This window comes from Nansenia antarctica (assembly GCF_963989245.1).
Source record: "Nansenia antarctica genome assembly, chromosome: 12".
NCBI classification, from domain to species: domain Eukaryota; kingdom Metazoa; phylum Chordata; class Actinopteri; order Argentiniformes; family Microstomatidae; genus Nansenia; species Nansenia antarctica.
In genome coordinates this window covers 25409956-25425891 of record NC_137682.1, presented here as the reverse complement: position 1 = coordinate 25425891, position 15936 = coordinate 25409956, and the positions used below count along the sequence as shown (strand labels likewise).

Genomic DNA, 15936 nt, shown 5'->3' with positions numbered 1-15936 from the left:
AAGTTCCTATGCGCAGAGAAGCAGAGAAGCAGGGAAATTATTAGCACAATCTGATATGAAGCTTGAGTCAGCTGAAAATGAACTATGGAAAAAATGTAAATATAAATTATATATATGTATGGAGAGGAGATTGATTGAGACTGCGGGAGCTTTACTAACGAATGAAAGTTGATTATCATTATTAAAAAAGAATAGTAATAAATATTGCAATACGTCAGCCTGTCAGCCCCTGCAACTGCTCACAAGGGTTGTTATCTGTGATTATATGGAATGGCTGAATATGTTCATTCTTTTTATTTTGACAACATTATATAATTGTATTTGGTATAATGACAAATAAACGTGAAACTTGAATGATCTCACAGGAGCGCGTACCTGCACGGAGCGTTCATGTGTCGCAACCTGTTATAGTTAGTTTCACCTATATTAGTGAAAAGAGCTGAAAGATAATACATGAACGAAAGGAGAGAAAGAGTACAGAATGATAAATCATTCAGAATGTCATTGGTTTTAATATTTCACAATCTGCCAGAATAAGCACGCTCCCTCGCACGCCCAGCCGATCATTTTTGATGCCGCTAATGTATGTAATGAAAAGTGTGACAATGTTGAAAGACATGATGTCATAATCAAAATATAAAACCTGATTGGATTAAATAAGATTCTGTTGTGATTGTGTTGACATTGTTGTGATGTCAAAATAAATCTTGGTTATGTAATGTGTAAAGTGGAGAGGAGATTGATCGGGACTGCGGGAGTTTTCATTACTAACGAATGATGGTTGATTATTATTATACAAAAATAATTGTAATAAATATTGCAATATTGTGTTATTATAATTAATAAGAGCTTCACAGAGATGCACAAGCCTGTCGTGTTTATTTGTCGTGAACTTCACGCCGGCCGTAACATCAGCCTGTCAGCCCCGGCGACTGCTGTAAGCTTGTAACATCAGCCTGTCAGCCCCGGCGACTGCTGTAAGCTTGTAAGCTTTGAAACCCGCTTGGCTCCCCTCTGCCCCTAAACCACAACACACACGCACACGTTAAGTGTCAAATACACGCTCGTGCGTGTTTCCATTCATGATGATGTGTTTCTGTAAATTCATATATATATCCTATTGCATTATTTGAAAATTGACAGCGCTGTAAATAGTGTCGTTCAATGCACAACGCACGTCATTTCACACGATTTTGATTGACTTTATGCGGCAGCGAAATACATTATCAATATCTTATTATCAACTATCAATATACTGGTGGCCTGACGTGGTCCAGTGGTCTAGCACCGTGGTCGTGCACACATAGTCGGCCCTTCTTCTCCTTACTTTCCTGTCTGTCTTCACTATATCAGTCCAATAACATGAAAACTATGAGTGGGACTGCCCCACTCAGAAAAAACATTATACAACAACATTATATACAAATACAATACAATATTATAAATATCCGTTTGTTATATAATATTCGTTGATGAGTACAGGCGTACAAACGTAGGTTACTGCAATGACTTTGCTGCGGTAGCTATGCATGCACCACACAACTTGATATGAATGATACACTGCACAGTATGTACCTAACTGTAGGCTACACATCTCATAATATCTTATCACTATTGCAGATAGATAGATAGATAGATATATCTTTATTTATGTGTCACTCCTCAACAAACAGGTATGGTATAAAGAACAGCAACACAAGGTGCATTAAAAAGTTGAGGACCACTCACATGGAGTTGTGAGACACAATACAATTCATAGCAATACAAATTAAAAGCGTACATTCAAGTACTATTACACTTGAACTATTACACAACAAATACCATTGGCATTACAATAAAATACAATATGTAAAGGCAATGAAATATGTAAAAAAGGAGGGGGCAGTTTATTGTGCGATGCTCATGAAGGCTACTCTTCTTTGTAGGATGAGGTGGCAGGCCTCAGACAGGAACAGACACATCCCTTGAGTCAACAGCTTATATTTTTTAAATAAACTACATATTATTATTAAATCTCACAGTGTTCTGTGAAAACTGACAGAGAACATGTATTATATAAAACAAAGCAATAAAATAGGCATTTTTGATAGACAACTTTCTTCCCCACTTTGCATACTTTTGAAAGATGATACAAACTCTTGCTCAGTTGGACTCCTGTTAGCATGGGATTATGAAGTCATTTTCAGACTCAGAAGAGAGCAGTTTACAGGCAAACGATGGACACTGAAGGCCACCTTTCCTAAAGAGCACCATGGTCAATGAGCACAGCCAAGTAGAGAAGGGACACACAATCTATGGGAACATCTTATAAATATTTTTAAAACATACGATTTTTGACAAAATAGCAATGGCAGCACACAACTATCAAAATGTCCTCTCAAACTGGACTTAAATAAAAGTGCAACGCACAACTTTCATTAAAGGAACCAACTGGATATAAATGGGGCCCATAGCCCATTCTGAATTGCTATCTCCAATTCAGCTCTATAGCAAAAATAGAACATACATCGGTCCAGCACCTCTACAGCATTGCAACTGACAAATGTCTGTAATGCAGAGGTTACTTTCTCAAAGCACCATGTAATAAATAGGCTGGTAAAAAACAACTCTAAAAATGGAAAAGCTATATTCATCGGCATTCCTAAAAAATACAATATTCGGGAATGCAGTCAACATTGTGAATCTGCTCAAAATAGGAGGATATTTGCTAACAAAATGGCATTGCACCTCCTTTAAACCAAACATTGGTACAAGTATCACCCTTAAACTAGGAACATAAATACATCTAAAATGACCGACTGGCAACATTCTGTGAAATAGTGAGTCAGAAAGCACTCTTAATTTGTGTTAATGAGTGTGCAGTAACTTTTGTGTCTACTTCACTCTCTTTACGGATTATTCTAATGTAGTAGATTATTTTCAGAAAGTTACATGGAGCAAATGTCATGGTCCGATATTGCTTCAATTCAAGTTACAACTGCTGGGCACTGCCAAGATGCCAACAAAAAGTGGCCTGGCAGTTTCCTTCCTATACAGAGAGTGGAAGCGGTGGTTTGTTCATAGTCCTTGATCATAGTCAAAGAAAACATACAGGCAATAAATGCTGTGACTGATAAAGGGTAAATGGATAACAAACATCCAATCTGAGGGTCCTGAACCAAAGTTCAAATCAGAGAAAGTCCTTTTGTCAGAGCTACACTCACTCAGTGGCTAGATTAAGGTTAAAGTGAGCAAATGTCCAGAATATCAGTGCTGGTGGTCTGTGGATGAGTAGGCAGGTTTTTGATTGGCTACTCCATGATGGCTCTGTAGATCACAGGTTCAATGTAGTCTCCTCTGTACCTCGAGTTGATCACTCTCTTCCTCTTTGACACTTTTATGATCTTCTCCTCCTCGAAGATCCCATCAAAACGCATATCCGATGCCTTAGACCAGTGGTAGGCAACCTTTTTGATATGAAGTGCCATTTTTAAATGTTCTTGTTAGTCAGTGTGCCACTGCCAACCACAATATCAACATTAATTATGACTCGACATCAAACCAAACCAAACAGACCAACATATCTGCAATTTTATTCCACAACATGAACAACAATTTTCAGCAAAGAGCTATGTATGCAAAGCCATGTATGCTAAATAAACCTAAAAATGTAACTAACTGAAACTTGAACAAAATTACCAACATAATATCTAAGACAACTAAACTTTGTGATGCGTAGCACAACTTTAAGCAAATTGGAGCGCTCAATTTCTACCAAAGTTGCTAACTGCGCTCCCTATGGTTATCATTTTAATAAGTAGGCCTAACTGGAGGGTGATTATACAAGGGTCTTACTTGTATGAATTAAAATATATAATATATTTTGGTTGCAAAGAGCTATGTATGCAAAGCCATGTAAACAGTCCTAACAATCAATATCGTGATCCCTGGCCCTGTTTTCCTTTGCTCAACTCCATTATCTGGGGGTGGTACTTGGTCACTTTAAGTTGCACACAATTAATGCAACCGCTCCCCTCTGTTTCCCGACCATGGCAGGGGCACCATCTGTTGTCACTGCAAAAATCCTGCTAATATCAATCCCTCGCTCCACAAAATGCTCGATAAGAACTTTAGCGATATCCTCACCTTTTGTTGTTTCTGGCATTGGTTTTAGGCAGCAGAGCTCCTCCCTTACAGCAGAATCACAGTATCTTGCTATGACAGCCAGACATGGCATGTCATTCACATCTACGCTCTCATCAAGTGCGAGGCTAAACACCGTCGCATCTTTCAAACCAGCGGTCTGCTGCGCTTTCACGTTTTCTGCCATTTCTCCTATTCTTCATTCCACACTTCTGGCTGACACTGGGATGTCTTTTATTCTTGATTTTATTGTGTCTTTGTTTGATAAGCCTTCAAACAAAACATCTGAGCTACAGAGGCCTCCCCTTGGGGACCGCTGGGTACTGGTAGGCAAACTGGCTAGTAGTCGCTCTATTGGTAGAGGGCTGCAAGGGAATTTTTTCCTGGCTACATAGTATACAGGTTTTTACTTTTGCCTGCTCGCGGCTCTGTCAGTATTGATTGATTGACTGTTTGACTGAACATTTTCATTGTGTGAAGCGCATTGAGTTGCATCTTGTAAGAAATGCGCTATACAAATAAAATTTGATTGATTGATTGAGAGGAAAGCCTCCTTATATTATATATATTATAGAATATTATTCTCCATCAGTGAATGGCTTTCCACGTTTCGCAATGCAATGAGCAATGCGAAAGCTTGCTTCAGTTGCGTGATTTTTAGCAGTGGCAAATGCTTTAAAGGTGCTGGCCTGCTTCCCATACCTTGACACAGCACGTCTTATTGATTCGGCCTTGTCTGCTTCATCCTTGAACGACTTGAGTTATATTGATACAAGTATCGAATCGAATTCAGAATTTTACTTTGAAAATTGGCGCCAGAATACGACTCTCGTGGAGTGGATGAGAGACTAGGGCTGCATTCGTAAATTCGCCCTGAGAGCGCCGGAGCGTCCCTGAGACTGCCTCTAGTCCAGTCATGTCAAAGTCAAATACACAGGGGGCCAAAATAAAAAAATGGTACAAGTGGAGGGCCGGGCTGGTTCAATGTTTATTAAAACTCGCAATTATTGCACATATTGAACCAATACCAATAACACAGCCTATATTGCACTTAACATTAATCATTACATTAAATTAAGTAAAACATAAATAAAATCAGTTGCAATATTTTCTCAAGGCTCTTTTAGTATTATTATTTTTTTTAACAGGTAAACAGCTAAATGTAATTTTCATTCAAAGCTCAATGGCAAGATAAATGCAAAAATGAAACAGCATGCATTAAAAACAAATCAGTGTGCTGCTCCGATCCTCACCAATGACTGTCTTCTATAATAAAATTAGAAAAGTTAGTGCAAACTTGCAAAAGTGCAAAACAGTTGCATTAATTTCTTAGGCAACATGTCCCTGGGTCCATTCAACTGGAGAAAAAAAAAAAAAATCCCTTCAAAGAAATATCAAGTCCAAGTCCTTTCTGCTCACTTGTCTGAGGCTGGGCCCGATACTTGGTGTCTCATCTTGAGTACAAGTTCATTAATGTTTGGGGTCAGGCTCTGAGCTGAGGAAATCCTCAGGATTTAGTTCAGGTGTTCATCAGTAAGACGACTCCTATGTGATGTTTTGTTTAGTTTCATCAACGAAAACAGTAGTTCACACACGTATGTGCTGCCAAACATAGACAGCGTCTGAGCAACTTGGGTGCGCAGCTCAGGCATTGTGTCGGGGATGAAACGAGCAAACTCAGCAGCGCCAAGGACTCATATTCTGCCTTCAGTGTGTCATTACACTGGAGCTCAATCAGCGCCATTTGGAGATTTGCTGCTGCTCATGACTAGTACTGAAGTGAAGAGAAGACGCGGGGTCGCGCTCGCTCGCGGGCACTCGGTACGCGCCAATGCATCTTGGGACTTGTAGTATTATGGTGCTGCGGGCACATAATACTGCGGGCCGGTTTTAATAGTAATTAAATATCATCCCGCGGGCAAGAGAGAACTCATTCACGGGCCTGATCCTACTTGGTCCCATTGTGACATTGAACCCAGTGTGCGCGAATTTACGAACGCGGCCAACATAAAAATAAATAAATAAATCTCCCATTCTCGCACTTATTGATTAGCTGTCGCGTGCCACTGTTTAAGCTGTCGCGTGCCACTGCTGGCACGCGTGCCATAGGTTGCCGACCCCTGCCTTAGACAGTCTTGACTTGACTCTCTTAGGGAGTTCCTCATCCAAGGTGTAGACATCGTCCCTCTTGGCTGTTAGCTGTGACCCGTCCTCAAATTCCACCAGGTACATTTGGATGACATGAGGGGCCACGAACTTGGCCATCTGTCCATCGCACCTGCACCACCTCACCCTTGGGTGGGGGGCCTAGCTGGGCACAGTCCCGGCTCACAATGTCTTCAGGGAAGAGGTTGTCACTGAAAGAACCGTCGTCAAAGTTGACTTCGTAAAAGGTCTCCTTGGACAGCTGCACCACGTCACACTGGTAGTAGCGGCCATTTTTGTGCTTGCATATCACCCGCTGTCCAACAGTGAGCTCGTGCATGGCTGCTTTATTGCGCTCTGTCTGAATGGGGCCCTTGTGCCTGCAGCAGGTGACGTAGACCACAAAAGGCCATTCGTCTGGCTGCATTAGGACTCCGGCGGCCTGGGCACAGGTGGGGTGGTAGGCTGTAGGCCAGCGGCCGTGGGAGCACTGCACACAGCAGCCGGACGTCTTCTTCATCCGCTTCTTACAGTAGTAACATTTCAGTTTGAACCTCTGTAAAGGTATCCCACCTAAGTCCACTGGGCTTCTCTCACTGATGTTTACAAAGCGTGCCTCCAGTACCGCTACTGCACACAGTACATGTACCCACTTGTCATTATTGGCTTTCTGCAAGGCTTCACCCCTCAGTGAACACAAACAGCAACTCTCAGTCATGGCGTTGGTCTTGCAGCGTGCACACCTCCAGTCCTTAGTCACGCTGGCTGGATCCACGCCATAACAGCTGGTGTGCACGCGGACGCTGCAGTGGGAGCAGCTGATGAGCAGGCTGGTCCCGTCCTCCTCCAGGTGCGGGGTGGGGGTCTGCTCCTGCTCCTCGGCGGCCTCCTCCTCCGTGGTGGTGGTGAAGCACATCTCTGGGATCAGAGGCTTGGTCCGCATCCGCCCCCCCGACGTCACTGGAGCAGAGACAGCATTGCCACTACACTCGGTCTGGCCACGGAGAGAGAGAAGGACACAGGCATACCGCTGCTGGTAGGTCTGGAACAGCATGCAGATGGAGCAGTAGGGAGCCTTCAGCCCCATGCGTCGGTTGTACTCCTTCTCCCTCTTCAGGTTGGAAGGCCTGTGCTGCCACAGGTGAGCCAAGGGTTTGGCCCAGGACTCCCCCTGCAGACCACCCTCCTCCAATGGGACCTGCTCCTGCAGCTCGTCGTCACTCATGCTGTCCTTTATCAGAGGGTGATGGCGAGGAAGCTTTCCCAGATTGCTTGGTACATCCCCAGCTCCCTCTTCTGCCCCCTAACTGTCGTCCTGATCGTCGTCCGTCTCACTGTCGCTATCGCTCCTCCTCTCCTCCTTGCAGGGGTCTCTCCCTCACTGTAGTCTCCCTTAGCGTAGCTGTGGACGTGGAGCACATCGGCAGGGCTCAGGGTCCTCTGGAACTGCCTGTGTGCAGGGCTGGAGCTGCTGGGCGGCTTGGTGTCCTCACTAGGTCCTGCGTTCTCCGAGCCTGGAGCTGCTGGCGCTGGTTGCTGTGGCTCAGATGGGGTTGATGCTTCAGGAAGGGCTGAAGAGCTCCTCGCTTTTGTCAGTTTCTCTGTGACGGGTTGTGGCGGAGGTTTCTCCGCTTTTTTGCTCTCCTCTGGCTTGGGTTTCAGTTGCTCTTTGTCTGCCTTGCTGGGTCCTTCAGTAGCCTGCTTCTTCTGGACCAGCTTGGCTTTCTTCTGCTCCACCTCCCCCCCGTCTCCCCCAGCCTGACCCGTGTCCCGGTCCTCTGAAGCCTCCACACCGTGCTGCCGCTTTGTCCCGATCTTCGGCTTTGGGCTATTCTGCTGCTGAGCCGTGCCTGGGGTGTCCTCGTCTACGGCCTCACTCGAACCCTCCGTCTCAAGGTCGGGCTTCTCTCCTCTCAGGAACACGGCTGCCTCTGGGGTGGGCTTGGAGTGGTCGATAGGTGCGTTGTCCTTCCCGGCCATCCATAGTTTGTAGCGATCCGGCTGGAACTTTCGCACAAACACGTCCATGGAGATCTTCACCATGTCCTTACGACAGGAGCATACTGTGGCTTGTTTGCCATAATCGATCCATCGCTGAGTAGCAAGGTTAGTTAGTTAGAGTTAGTTAACTCTGCACAGTTGAAGCCGTGGTTGAAACCATCATGGTAGCCGAAAGGAAACGTCACGACGAACTGTCCTGCTTCCTGGGTGACCTTCTCAAACGGTATGCCGTATTTTTTCAGGATCGAGGGTGAAATTAAAGTCATCTTGTGTCGCAGGAACGCCTCGCAGCTTTGAGCACTTCCAGGGAAAAACCCCTTAGCAAGGCGCTCCAATCGTTTCCCATGTTCTGGGGGAACAACATACCAGGACTTGGGCTCTCCAAAGTGAAGGTAGTTGATGCTATAGAGATCCATGTCCTCAGTGTGCGAGGCAAAGGTGCTTTTCCACATGCCAAAATACAGGTACGGTGTGTTCACCCCTTTAATCTTGATCCCACTTTCCCGCTCCACTGTGTCTAGGATGGTGTTCAGATGTCCGATGTTCCACTCGGTCACATCCGGATCATACAGTGTCCCATTGACATCTGCTCCATAGAGAGGTGGGTTAAAAGTCAGGTTCTTCCAGAACTTTCTCTCCAGCTCCTCAAAATCAACATATCGGGGATTACAAAACTTGTCTGTGTTAGCGGTCTTGCGGAACTCCCGGACAGTCATGGGCTTCTTCTTCTTTTTTTTCTCAAATATTTTTATTCTTTTTCTTGAGATTAGGACAATACACCATCCAACAGGAAAGACAGACACACATTAATACCCACATCACAATCTGGGCAAAACAAACAAAAAAACACAGAAAAACCAAATAAAACTAAAACAGCAACAAAACAAAACAGCAACAAACAAAACAAAACCAAACAGAACAAAAAAATAAACACAAAAAATAAAACAAACAAACTACAAAAACCAGCATGGTAGCCGAAAGGAAACGTCACGACGAACTGTCCTGCTTCCTGGGTGACCTTCTCAAACGGTATGCCGTATTTTTTCAGGATCGAGGGTGAAATTAAAGTCATCTTGTGTCGCAGGAACGCCTCGCAGCTTTGAGCACTTCCAGGGAAAAACCCCTTAGTGTGACCTTGTATGTAATATGTACTTTCATGTACCTACCTCTGCAAATCCTTCTAATATAGTTATCAATCAATCAAAGCAAGGCGCTCCAATCGTTTCCCATGTTCTGGGGGAACAACATACCAGGACTTGGGCTCTCCAAAGTGAAGGTAGTTGATGCTATAGAGATCCATGTCCTCAGTGTGCCAGGCAAAGGTGCTTTTCCACATGCCAAAATACAGGTACGGTGTGTTCATCCCTTTAATCTTGATCCCACTTTCCCGCTCCACTGTGTCTAGGATGGTGTTCAGATGTCCGATGTTCCACTCGGTCACATCCGGATCATACAGTGTCCCATTGACATCTGCTCCATAGAGAGGTGGGTTAAAAGTCAGGTTCTTCCAGAACTTTCTCTCCAGCTCCTCAAAATCAACATATCGGGGATTACAAAACTTGTCTGTGTTAGCGGTCTTGCGGAACTCCCGGACAGTCATGGGCTTCTTCTTTTTTTTTCTCAAATATTTTTATTCTTTTTCTTGAGATTAGGACAATACACCATCCAACAGGAAAGACAGACACACATTAATACCCACATCACAATCTGGGCAAAACAAACCAAAAAACACAGAAAAAACAAATAAAACAAAAACAGCAACAAAACAGCAACAAACAAAACAAAACCAAACAGAACAAAAAAATAAACACAAAAAATAAAACAAACAAACTACAAAAACCAGCATGATAGCCGAAAGGAAACGTCACGACGAACTGTCCTGCTTCCTGGGTGACCTTCTCAAACGGTATGCCGTATTTTTTCAGGATCGAGGGTGAAATTAAAGTCATCTTGTGTCGCAGGAACGCCTCGCAGCTTTGAGCACTTTCAGGGAAAAACCCCTTAGCAAGGCACTCCAATCGTTTCCCATGTTCTGGGGGAACAACATACCAGGACTTGGGCTCTCCAAAGTGAAGGTAGTTGATGCTATAGAGATCCATGTCCTTAGTGTGCAAGGCAAAGGTGCTTTTCCACATGCCAAAATACAGGTACGGTGTGTTCACCCCTTTAATCTTGATCCCACTTTCCCGCTCCACTGTGTCTAGGATGGTGTTCAGATGTCCGATGTTCCACTCGGTCACATCCGGATCATACAGTGTCCCATTGACATCTGCTCCATAGAGAGGTGGGTTAAAAGTCAGGTTCTTCCAGAACTTTCTCTCCAGCTCCTCAAAATCAACATATCGGGGATTACAAAACAAAAAAGACTTAGCGGTCTTGCGGAACTCCCGGACAGTCATGGGCTTCTTCTTTTTTTTCCCAAATATTTTTATTCTTTTTCTTGAGATTAGGACAATACAACATACAACAGGAAAGACAGACACACATTAATACCCACATCACAATCTGGGCAAAACAAACAAAAAAACACAGAAAAACCAAATAAAACAAAAACAGCAACAAAACAAAACAGCAACAAACAAAACAAAACCAAACAGAACAAAAAATAAAACAAACAAACTACAAAAAAAGAAAACTAAAAGAAAGCAACAGATAAACAAAAAAAAAATAAACACACACAGGTGCTACCAGAGGGCAAGACAAACAAAATACATGTTTACAATATGTTGATAAAGTAAATATAGGGCATAGGTTGGTTGTGATATACAAGTAGAGCGCCTTGTCAGAAGTGTAAATGTCCATAGAGCTCTCTATCACCCAGAATTCCTCTCGTTAGCTAATAAGTTCCCCACATCATTTTGCTGGACATATTCCAAAAATGGTCCCCATATCTTTTTAAAGGAGTCTTGTTTACCTTTAATCATGTATGTCATCCTTTCCATTGTTAAAGAGGATGACATTTCCCTAAGCCATCGGGCAATACTGGGCCTGTTCACATTTTTCCAAGCCAAAGCTATTAACCGTTTGCTTGCAAAAATATTATATATAATATTATAATTGATTTAAGTCATTGGGGCGGCTGTGAATCAGGAGGTAGAGACGGCCTCTTATGATCGCAAGGTCGGCAGATCGGTGGTTCAAGCCCTGCTGGCCACATGTTGAAATGTCCTTGGGCAAGACACTGAACCCCAAATTGCTCCCAGTGAGCGGGCTGGCGCCTTGCATGGTAGTTTGCCGCCATTGGTGTGTGAATGTGTGTGTGAATGGGTGAATGAGAGGCCGTTGTAAAGCGCTTTGGATAAAGGCGCTATATGTGTGCAGTCCATTTACCATTTCATAACCGCTTTTTATAACACTAGCCCCCACCGAACCGCCCCTCCCGTCCACAACGACTTCGGATAGCTCTCTCTTTTTTCACCATAGTTGTGTTTGCATCCCTGATTAGTGTAATGCACTAAGTAGCAGAAGCAGTGTACAGTGTTCATGGAAAATAGTACAATTGCACTTTAAGTTGAGAAATTGTTTAGCAATATGTTTTACATTTAATATTAAAGAAATTATTCTAAAGAATATGATTGTATGGTTTTCTTGATAGCTGATTTATTTGTTGAATAATGTGACGGTATGGCTGTGAGTGGGGAAATGCAAAGCATAGTGGGGTGAAAGCATGTGAACCAGGGACAGGGCTAGGGGGTGGCTACTTCTCAAGCCAATGATGTTTTCCCACAAGCCCCGGTGTATCAATATAGTCAATATAATTCTAATTCCTAATCGCCTCCATACTCTCAGTTAACTTAAGCTATGTGTTTTGCTTCACAAGCGTGCGTGTCTTAATTACAAACACGTATGAAAAAATGTGCGTGGTCAAGTGGTACTCATAAACATTTCTGAAGGTTGGCAGGTCTGCAAATGACACCTCACGGCTGCCCTAGTGTTAAACTCGGGGACCACTGAGGGAGACCCTCATTTTCAGTGGGGCAAGGTGTCCAGGATATACAAATATATTGCAACACAATAAATACATAAACATCATCTTTTTTCCCCCTCTCCCCTGATGAGATTCTCACACTGATCACATCCAAGCGGGCAACCACCTGCCCTCTCGATCCCTACCCCTCCCCTCTTCTCCAACCCATTTCCTCCGATATCCTTCCTTACCTTACCGCCGTAATCGATTCTTCCTCATCCACAGGATCTCGGCTGCCTTCAAGATGGCCAGAGTCAAGCCTCTCCTCAAGAAACCAACCCTTGTCCCGTCCTCTGTCCACAACTACAGACCGGTATCCCTTCTCTCCTTCCCTTCCAAACCCCTTGAACGAGCTGCATCTAAACAACTGACTGACTACAGTATCTCCGTAAGATGGAACATCTGGACCCCCACCAATCCGGCTTCAAGGCTGGGCACTCCACTGAGACTGCGCTCCTTGCTGTCACGGAGGCCCTCCACTCTGCTCAAACTTCCGCCCTCTCCTCTGTTCTCATTCTCCTGGACCTGCCTTCGACACAGTCAACCACCAGATCCTTCTCTCCATACCAGGGCTGCCAAGTTTCACCCAAAGTTTGGAGTGAGATTTTTTGGTGGTGGAGCGACCCAAAACGGTACACGTTTTGGCGGCAGCGGCCCCTCTCTCCCACCCAATTATTTGTGCTAGTTTCCTGCAATTTTACATGTTGTTCATAATAAACCAGCACAAGAAATGAAAATAATTTACATTTTATAAAACAAGACAAAAATTCAGACAATATATCATATTTATGAAATCTTAATGAACAAATACAGTAGCCTACAGACTCTAAAAGAAAATTGGGCCCCATCAACAGGACTCAGCCCCTTGGTCAGCAGCAGAAAGACCCTTGGTCAACATATTATATACAGTGCATTGCTCATAGATGGCTATCATGTTATACAGTAGGCTACATACCAGGGTTTTTCCTGGGTCAGAATGAGGCCTTGGTGGTTGATCTTGTACGCGCGTAGCGTACAAGATCAAGGGAGGGACCCCCAATTGTTGTATTTGTATTGTAAATTGCAATTACAATTTATTATAACTATTGTAGGAGCCAGATATGGTCCTGTGATACGTGTTGTAATTCACTATGTGGGCATGGGGTGGCGCTGTCACAATACCTGAGGCAGGTATATCAGGTAGCACATTTGTTGTTGTTGTCGTCAGGTGTTGACCCCGGAAGGGCAAATAGGTTTGACCGCAAGGGCGCTAAGTTTGTTATTGTTATAGTTTGTACCAGTGATTAAGCCATTGATGGCACATAGTAACACAATAAATGTTTATTATGCAGCAAACCAACGACTACGGATCTTATATATTGTAACCAACAGCAACACATCAAACTAGGATGCACGGCGCGTCAACCGGACAATCCGTCGGATTAGCATCTCAGTAGCAAGTAGTAGACTATGCTCCTTTAACAATTATTATTAATGTACCTGGTTATGTTACAGTAGAGAAACAAAAAACAGTTACCAAAACTGAGTATTTACTAACTAAGATTGGCAAAAGATTGGCGTGGTGCAACCGAAATGAGTAAACAACTAGTTTGAAACTAGCTAGTAACAACTAGGGGTTTAGTAACTACTAAATGCCTGCATTTAGTAATGACTTACGCCAAATTGGTACAACCCAGTCCAGTAGGCTACCAGATACGATGTTGTAATGTATGCACATATTTTGCTACCACGGTTGCCAGACGGAATTTACGATGTCCAGCCCAACCGGTCTAAAAGCTGCCGAATCCACCCGTCCAGTGTGACCAAAAGTAGCCCAATCTGGCAACACTGCTTGCTACGTTCTTGCAGCTCGCGTGAACACAGGTTCTTCCATCAGCGCTCGCCTGCCGCTTCGATTGCAGACTCAAGTTAACGCGCGTGCAGAAAGATGCCACGAAACTCAGGTCCCGTAAAACAAATTGTTATTTCTCGCCGTGAGAAATAGAGATGCGGCGTGAGAGCGTGAGAACTGGTTGAAATGCGTGAGTCTCACGGTGATTGCGTGAGACTTGGCAGCTCTTTTCCATACTCTCAGAACTGGGCATCTCTGGCACCACACACTCCTGGTTTGCTTCCTACCTGGCAGGTCGCTCCTATCAGGTGACTTGGAGAGAATCGTTGGCTTCTCCACGAACCCTCACCACTGGGGTACCCCAGGGCTCGGTCCTAGGGACCCTACTGTTCTCCCTCTATACCAAGTCTCTTGGCTCGGTAATCTCCTCATATGGGTTCTCCTACCACAGGTACGCTGATGACACTTAACTCATCCTTCCCTCCCCTCTGATATGTGGCAAAACGTGTCTGCATGTCTCGCTGACATCTCTACATGGATGTCAGCCCACCATCTCAAGCTCAACCTTAACAAGACTGTTGTTACCCCCCTTCTTCGCACCCTGCACTGGCTCCCGATAGCAGCTTGCATCAGATTTGCTTCCAGGCAGCAAAAGGGACAGCCCCTGCCTACCTGCTGGCAATGGTCACCCCTCTAACATCAGGCCGTTCATTCCGCTCGTCCACCTCTACGCCAACACGGCAGACGTGCCCAGTCACATCTGTTCACTATACTAACTCCCCTGGTGGAATGAGCTTCCCACGGCTGTCAGAACTGCAGAGTCACTCCCCATCTTCCACCGGAGACCCATCTCTTCAGGTTACACCTGAACTGCTCCTCCTAAGACATCTACTACGCCCCAGTACTGTGTCTCCTGAGACACCTGCTTCCCCCTATACTGTGTCTCCTAAGATATCTACTCAATCCAAGCCAGAACAGCTAATCTTAAATTCTCCAGATCTCTATAGAAAGCACACGAACAACGTGATTTGGAGGTAAGGCTGTGTGAGAGTAGCTAGAGACAAACAAAAAAAGAAAAGAAACATTTGAAATATTTCAACATTGTGATTGTAAACACACTGCTTAATTTCTATTGTTTTCTGAACTGAAATCCCTTATCCACGTCTTTGCTTTTATGCTCTGTTTTATGTGTTGGCTACAAATATTACTCCAAACAGAGCCATTGTGTCAAAAGTTGGGATGGGAATTGATGTTATTGATACCGATTCCATTATCGATACTGATTATCATTTCTATTCCTTGTCGATTCCTTTATCAATTCCTGATACATTTTCTGTGTGGAAAAAAGGAGTTTATTCCACTTGTCATGTCCTGTCTTTACCCTGGGACCACCTGTGCCCTGTAGATCTGGGCCGGGAACCCCTATTCCCCTCAGTCGGGTGCATACCTATGTTTCCCGGGTCCTATGTTCCCCCGGTCACGAAAAAAGGGTTCTATGTTCCCCAGTCTCGTGGGTATATGTAGGCTATGTTTTCCGGTCACTGTCATATTTTCAATAATTGCCAAGCATTTTCTCATCGTCGTGCAAAATAATTTCTGGCCACACGAAATCGCCTATTCAGGTGCACTGGGCATGTGCGTACTGATAGACCCAGAAGAAATTCGCTCTGGAAATCTGATTAGCACTCATGGAATGCCTCTTGTCCAATCAAATGACTTGGTCCTTTTATGATGTTGAACCCAGTGTGCGCTCTGGCGCTCTCAGAGCGAATTTACGAACGCACCCTATATATCGGTTGTATAAACAACATGTATTAATGCTCATCAACACAGAGAATTATGACGTCGCGTTAACTCGCTAGAGTCGTTC

The 15936-nt window shown here is 44.2% G+C and overlaps 1 pseudogene across 1 annotated transcript; it reads right to left on the bottom strand.

The window, feature by feature from the left end:
• Nucleotides 1-3290: 3290 nt before the first annotated feature.
• LOC308168200 (lysine-specific demethylase 4A-like) lies at nt 3291-8987 on the bottom strand (annotated as a pseudogene). The gene is made up of 2 exons: nt 6247-8987; nt 3291-3425 (listed from the first exon to the last, which is right to left on the bottom strand). The product of its transcript is annotated as a lysine-specific demethylase 4A-like (transcript).
• Between the last annotated feature and the right edge of the window lie 6949 nt (nt 8988-15936).